The following is a 6,731-nucleotide window of genomic DNA, read 5'->3' as shown; positions in this document are numbered from 1 at the left end:
GAAGTTAATGAGAGCAAGCATTTTCCAACTGTCCAAATGTTTATCACCATTACTGACTGCCACAGGATAGCTTCCTTTAATGTTAAAGCCCACTTCTCAGACTCACACTCCCTCTATACCCTTGAGAATCAGCCTTCCAATTCTGCCTTCTTCCCAGACTACACTCCCAGTGGCTCTGATCTGTCACCTCACCCATTTGATTCTGTCCCTCGGATGTTTCTCAGACTCATCCATCTTCATCTGAACCCTGATCACTGCCTGCCTCTCAGCTGGAAGTCTTTCTTCCAGAACCTGCTCTGGTAGAATCCTGGACCTAACCGCCATCCTTTAACAGCTGAAACTTTACATTTACTTGTGACGCAGTTTCTCATTCCAACTTCAGCATGCATCTGGGTGGTAGAAACCAACTCTGACATTTCAACGTTCTTCTGCCCGGGATTTTTAGGTTGCATGTACCTTTTGGAAAACTACCATAGTGCCAAAGGAAGGGGTTCAGTTCATCTAACTAACCCACAATGTTGGTTATTCCAGTTGGCAATTCCAGGGAGTCACTATCATGTCTATCACTGGTCCACATCAGTGATCACTGGATTTCCCAGGGAAATGGAGCTGCCTCTAGGGTTTTGGCTCTGTATCCCCATACTTTCAGCAGCAGCCTTGCTCTAGGAGTAGGGGTAAGGGGGTAAGGCATAGAGTTCCTTTCTCAGAGGACTACCAACATCTATGCATATATGTCTGTCTTCCTAAGATTCCTTGTTTACTCCAAAAATTAGTTATCCTTGTTAGGACTCAGAAAAATGATCCCCAAAGTATGGAATTCTGGCAAAAGACACTGGGAGGCCTCAGAAGCAGGCTCTAGATCAAGGTCTCCCTGACTCTCTCCAGGCCCTCCTGTCTTCTTGCCCCCTTTTCTCCCCACCCCACCACTCCCCCAAGTGCAGGGAGGGGCTTTCTCTGAAGCTCCCTAAAGATAGACTCCCTCCCACAATTAAAGGAACCCAGTGATCATGAGTGCTGAGCCTGGGAAATCCCATCAACCAGGAAAGATTAAGTCAAGAAAAAGACAGGCATTGTCACAGACTATTAGTCTTCTGAGGGCTGCTTGGGGGCACCTGTTATTACCTGAGAGACTTCTTATCTGCATAAAAAAACAGCTTATGTATCCACCATCCATTTCCTCCCCTCACCCTCTTACCACTTGTCACTGTGTGCTGCAGAGCCTCCAAGCCCCCATTCTCTTCTGTATAGCTCAGAATGCTATAAAATCTTCACTCATCTGACCCTTCAAGTCTCATATTTTGTGGAACTCCAGTGTGTATATATGTAACTTAAAAGGTTTCTCTCCTGTTTACTGACTGTCTGTTAATTTCATAGACTTAATTATTGAACCTTCAGACAGTACAAAGTTTTTTCCTGGACTGTACTCTAAATCCTTTCTACACCTGGATAGGCTGGCCATTGAACTGAAAAGACTTCAAGGGACTCCCTTTTCCCTGCATTTGGGATATTCCCTGCTATGTCACAGCCATAAGCTCCCTAATATAGGGACACCTCTGCTGCTGCCCAGTACAGTATCTGCCTGGCACACAGGACCAATAATTAATTACTGGGTGTCTTAGTCTATTTCTATCACTATAACTGAATACTCCAACCTGGGTTATTTATAAAGACTAGATGTTTATGTAATTCATGTTTCTGGACTGTGGAAAATCTAAGAACATGGTGCCAGCATCTGTTGAGCACTGCCTCATAGCTTGGCAGAGGGCAGAGCAAGTGTGCCAGAAAGAGAGCAAACTTTTAAAACAGCCATTCCCTTCATAACCCTTTAACCTGTTAAGCCATTAATCCTTGAGGGCAGAGCCCCAATGACCCAATTACCACCCTTAGGTCTCATGGGTCAATACTGTGGCATTGAGAACCAAGTTTCCAACACACCAGGTCTCCTTTCCTTTTATTCTGTCCTGCTCCAACCTGTAGTGGAAGTCAAAGATCTAAGACAGACTATAGCTATTAAGAGTGGTTATGGGGAAATGAATACATGGTTGAAATGGATGAAATATTCTGTCTGCACTTTAAACAAAATCAGTTGCTACACATGTGTGACAGGAAGACCAGAACCCCAAGTTGTCTCTTTCCCTCTGGGATGGACCACCGACCCTGCTGGTGTGGTATGCATGGTTGCACTCTTCCAAGAAGGACAGCCTGGGGCAATGGGTCTTACAGGACCTTGTCACTGCTGTTTCCTGTGATTAATGACCAAGAGAGGCTAAAGTAGCCTCTGTCGATTAGCCCCCCCATCTCGAAGCTCTAACTTTGCCTCTCTAGGTGCGGGGGAAAGGCTGATCTTTTGAAGAGATGAGCAATAAATTTGCACTAACTGTTGCCAGGGTGGATGTCTGGTGGTATTGTGGTGGACCTTTACTTGAGACTCTTCCAGTCAAATGGAGTGGGACTTGCACTTTAGGACAATTGGCTATCCCTTTCACCCTAGCATTCTGAAAACCCAAACCTCCCCTAACCATGTCTACATAGATGCCATTGGGGTCCCATGGGGAGTCCCTGATAAATTCAAAGCAAAAAGCAAATAGCAGCAGGATTTGAATCAGCACTGTTCTGGTGGCCCACTATTAATAAGAATGCAAATTAGATTAACTATATCTATTATAACCAACAGAGACTTGTCAATTATACTAGGGTGCAATGAGGGGCATTGCAGAACACCTAGGCTCCATCAGTAAGATGGCATGAGGGAACCAGATTGTTCTACACATGATTCTGGCACAAAAGGGGGGAGGGGGTGATGTGTCCTGATTGGGGTCAAATGTTGCACATTCATCCCCAACAATACAGCTCCAGATGGGACCATAACCAAGGCTCTCCAAGGTCTGACAGCCCTGTCCACCAACTGGCTAAGAACTCAGGGATAAATGACACCCTTATTAACTGGCTAAAACAATGGTTTAAAAAAACGGGACTGATAACTTCAATCTTAACATTCCCTCATTGTTGTATTTGGGGCAATGGCTTTAATTAGGTGTTGTGTTATATCCTATATATGGGGACTAATTCTTAGACTCATAGAAACTGCCCTAACTAAATAAACTTACATATCATACCAATTATTGTTGAGTACAGCTAAAATAGAGTCAAATAATATTAAGTGAGTTTGAAAAAAAGAACAAAATAAAAAGAGGGGGGAACGGGGCTGAAAACAGTCTTTTCTATCCAAGTGTGTCCCCATCTTAGCCACTTGCAGTTCTGGGTTCTTGTTCACTGAGCTCTGTTTTGGTGGAAATTACTACCTATCCCACCCCCAAATTCCAAGTGTAGCATTAGCCAATCGTGAGCAGTGTGTGCACCCAATCAACCAATCCGAGTGAGGGAGGCGGGGCCCCACTGCGTCAGGAATAAAATTGTGGACCTACCTCTACAGCTAATGCTTGCTGTGGCGGCGTGCTTGCACACCCTTCTCAGAAGTAAATCATGTCTTGCCGAGACAAGTCTCCATTTCTGTGCCGGGTTGTGACCCCAATGGTCGTCGGGGGTCTTATTTCCAGCAAACCCATCCAGTAAGTATCTTCCAGAGAAAACTCTGGATGTATAGTTATTACTCCTTAGTTCAAATGCAATAAATGCTCTTCTATTGCCAACCCAATCTAGTGTAACCACCTTAGGTTCAAGGCCCCATCTAAACGGGTTCATTTTACTTCCTACCTCACATCCAAACACTTGAGATACCTGGCCTGTCTGGCAGCCTGTCATTCAACCAACAATAAAGAGGAAGTTCTTTCTATGTGCCAGACGCTGTGAAAATCTTGGACTCTGAGAGGAAGAGTAAACCAGAACAACAGCTCCTGCCATCACAGAATTTATACATAACAGAGAACCCAGATATCAAACAGCTCTTGATGAATAAATAATCAAATGACAATAGGTTTTCAAAGTGGGTTGGAAGAGACTTACAGGGTGTGTGGAGACTAAACCTCAGTCAGAGGTAAAGAAAGGGTCTCCAGCTAGTTGTCAGTGGCTCACACCTGTAATCCTAGCTTCTTGGGAGGCTGAGATCTGCAGGATCTTTGTTTGAAGCCAGTCCCAACTAACAGTTTGTGAGACCCCATCTGCTAAATAACCAGAACAAAGTGGACTGGAGGTGTGGTTCAAGTGTTTTGCAAGTGCAAAACCCTCAGTTCAAACCTCACTCTCGAAAGAAAGAAAGAGAGAGAGAGGAAGGACAAAGAAAGAAAGAAAGAAAGAAAGAAAAGAGGGAGGGAAGGGAGGGAGGGAGGGAGGGAAGAAGGGACTCCGGAGGAAGGAACGTTTAACATTTAAGGTGAGACTGAAGTTTACATTGGAGGGTTTGGAAGAGGAGGAGAAAGATGGAGGGAAGTGTTCCAAGCAAAGGTTTTAGAACCAGCCAGAGGGAGTGTGTTTGAAGCATTGAAAGGTCAACATAGCTGGAAAAGTTAGGTGAGACTGTGGAGAAGGTTGGCGTGAGCCTGATGGTACATGACTTCAGGGCAATTTTCCTCTGCCAGAAACTCTCTTTCTCTCATTTGTAGTCTCAGGACTGACTCTTGACCCTCATTTAGATCTCAGCAAAAATGTTTCCTCCTTAGAGTTGCATCCCTTGAATACTCTGCCTAGAGTAGCTGCTCCTCCAATCCCCAGAACCTGCTACCTACCCTACACTGACTTCTCTTATTTATAGTATTTACTGCTCTCTGGAATTTTCTTCTTGTGTATCGATTGTCTGTGTGCCACCCCCCACCACCACTATATAATGTAAGCTCCAAGAGAGCAGGAAGCTGGTCTCATTCATCTTTTTTTTTTTTTAATCTCCAGTTATCAGCAACTCTTCACAATAACCTTGTGAATAAGTTCTGTCAAATGACAAAAGTACAATTTAGCTGAAGGTCTTTTTCTTCTCTCTCTCTCTCTCTCTTTTCTTTCCTTTCTTTTCTTCCTTTGGGTCTCACTGTGTTACTCAGGCTGGACTCAAACTCCTGTACTCCTACCTCAGCCTCCTGATTAGCTGTAATGACAGATACTTGCTACTGTACCCGACACATTTTTTTGTGATTTTAGAATTGAACAACACTTCATTCCACAAAATACGAAGTGTTCTGAAAGGCTGAGCAGAGGAAGTTAGTTTTATAGATAGAAAAGGACTGAAGAAAGCAGAAGCAGAACAAAAAGTGAGTTGACCATCTGTTTTCCTTGTAATAGTGGGATAGGGATGCAGAAAAATAGAAAAAATAACTGTTTGGCTAACATCAAACAGTTTTACTTCAGTTTATTTTTTGTAAGAATTAAAGCAGACAGAAATTCATTATTTTAGGGGTTTAAATTGATCTTTGTAAGGAAACTTGTCTATTATCTGTCTTCTGATTTGTTGAAGGGTCAGATACCAACTTTAGTTTGGTTCAGTAGCATGGAACCTTGCATGAGTCGCTCCATATTGATTTTTAGTCTGGTCTGTTTAGACCTAGTCAGGAGCCTAGTCTAAAACGATGGCCTCTTGTAATTTTTGTTGATTTACTCATGTATTTCTCCATCTGTTTTGCAAGTGAGGAAACTAAGGTATAGAGAATCTGACAAAGTAGACGACCTATTTGGAGCCGAGATTTGGGCACAAAATATGACTTCAGTCTCAGTCCATGCTCTTGGCACCTGAGCCACACTGCCCTTTATACCTGGAACTTTTATTGTTACTTCCAACCCTTTGCTTATGCTGTTCTTCCTCCTGGGATTCCCTTTATTCTCCCTCTTCTTGATCTGAATATTGCCTATCTGTCAAAATTCTGGTCATTTACACATCTTCAGTGGAGATTTTATTGCCTGCGCTTACCCATCTGCTGTTTTGTTCAGATACCTTCTATGCCACAACGGGTGCTCTTTATGTGATTCCCAAAGCATCTTATCTTGTAGATATTCATGAAGAATCATACACTGTCTGAGCAGGAAAGGATCTAGAAGTGTTACCAGACCCAGGTCCGACTGAAAAGCCAATACTCAAAAGATGAGAGTGGGTGGGAAGTCAGGTTTATTCAAGGGCCAGCATTTTGAGAAGATTGTGTGGAGGTACAATTGCCTCAAAGCCCCATCTTGGGGAGCTCAGGTACACAAAATGGCTTTTATAGGGAAGGAAAGGAGATGAGAGGGGTAATTGAGGAGGAAGTCTGTATGCTGAGACAGAGGTCTTCATCACCTAGGGCACATGTCTCCTTTTTTCCTCTCACCTTTGTCCAGAACTTCATAATGGACATTGACCTCCTGGGACTAGTTCTGCATTTTTCTTTAGACAAAAATTACTCATAGCAATTCACATTCTTGGTGTTAGTTGATGTGCAGGATTAAAAAATAAGGAGGAATGTGGCTTATTCTGATGCTGTCTGCAGGTCACCAGATATTTTGGGTTCTGCACATTCAAAGAAAGATTAGGGAGGGGTCTGGTGGAGTGGTGCAAGTGGTAGATTGCCTGCTTAGCAAGTGTGAGGCCCCATACTACACATACACACACACACACACACACACACACACACACACACAAAAGAGGAAAGAAAGATTATATAATGGATAGCATCACTTAGGTTTGGCCTTTCCTTAGCATTTAGAATGCTAAGGGAAAAGGGAAGGGAATCAAAAGTAACTGCACATGCAAATAAATAAATAAACAAACATCTATATATATATATATATATATATATATATGTATAAACAAAAGTAACTGC

The sequence above is a fragment of the Castor canadensis genome, chromosome 1, assembly GCF_047511655.1.
Source record: "Castor canadensis chromosome 1, mCasCan1.hap1v2, whole genome shotgun sequence".
NCBI lineage: Eukaryota > Metazoa > Chordata > Mammalia > Rodentia > Castoridae > Castor > Castor canadensis.
This window is presented reverse-complemented; position numbering follows the sequence as displayed.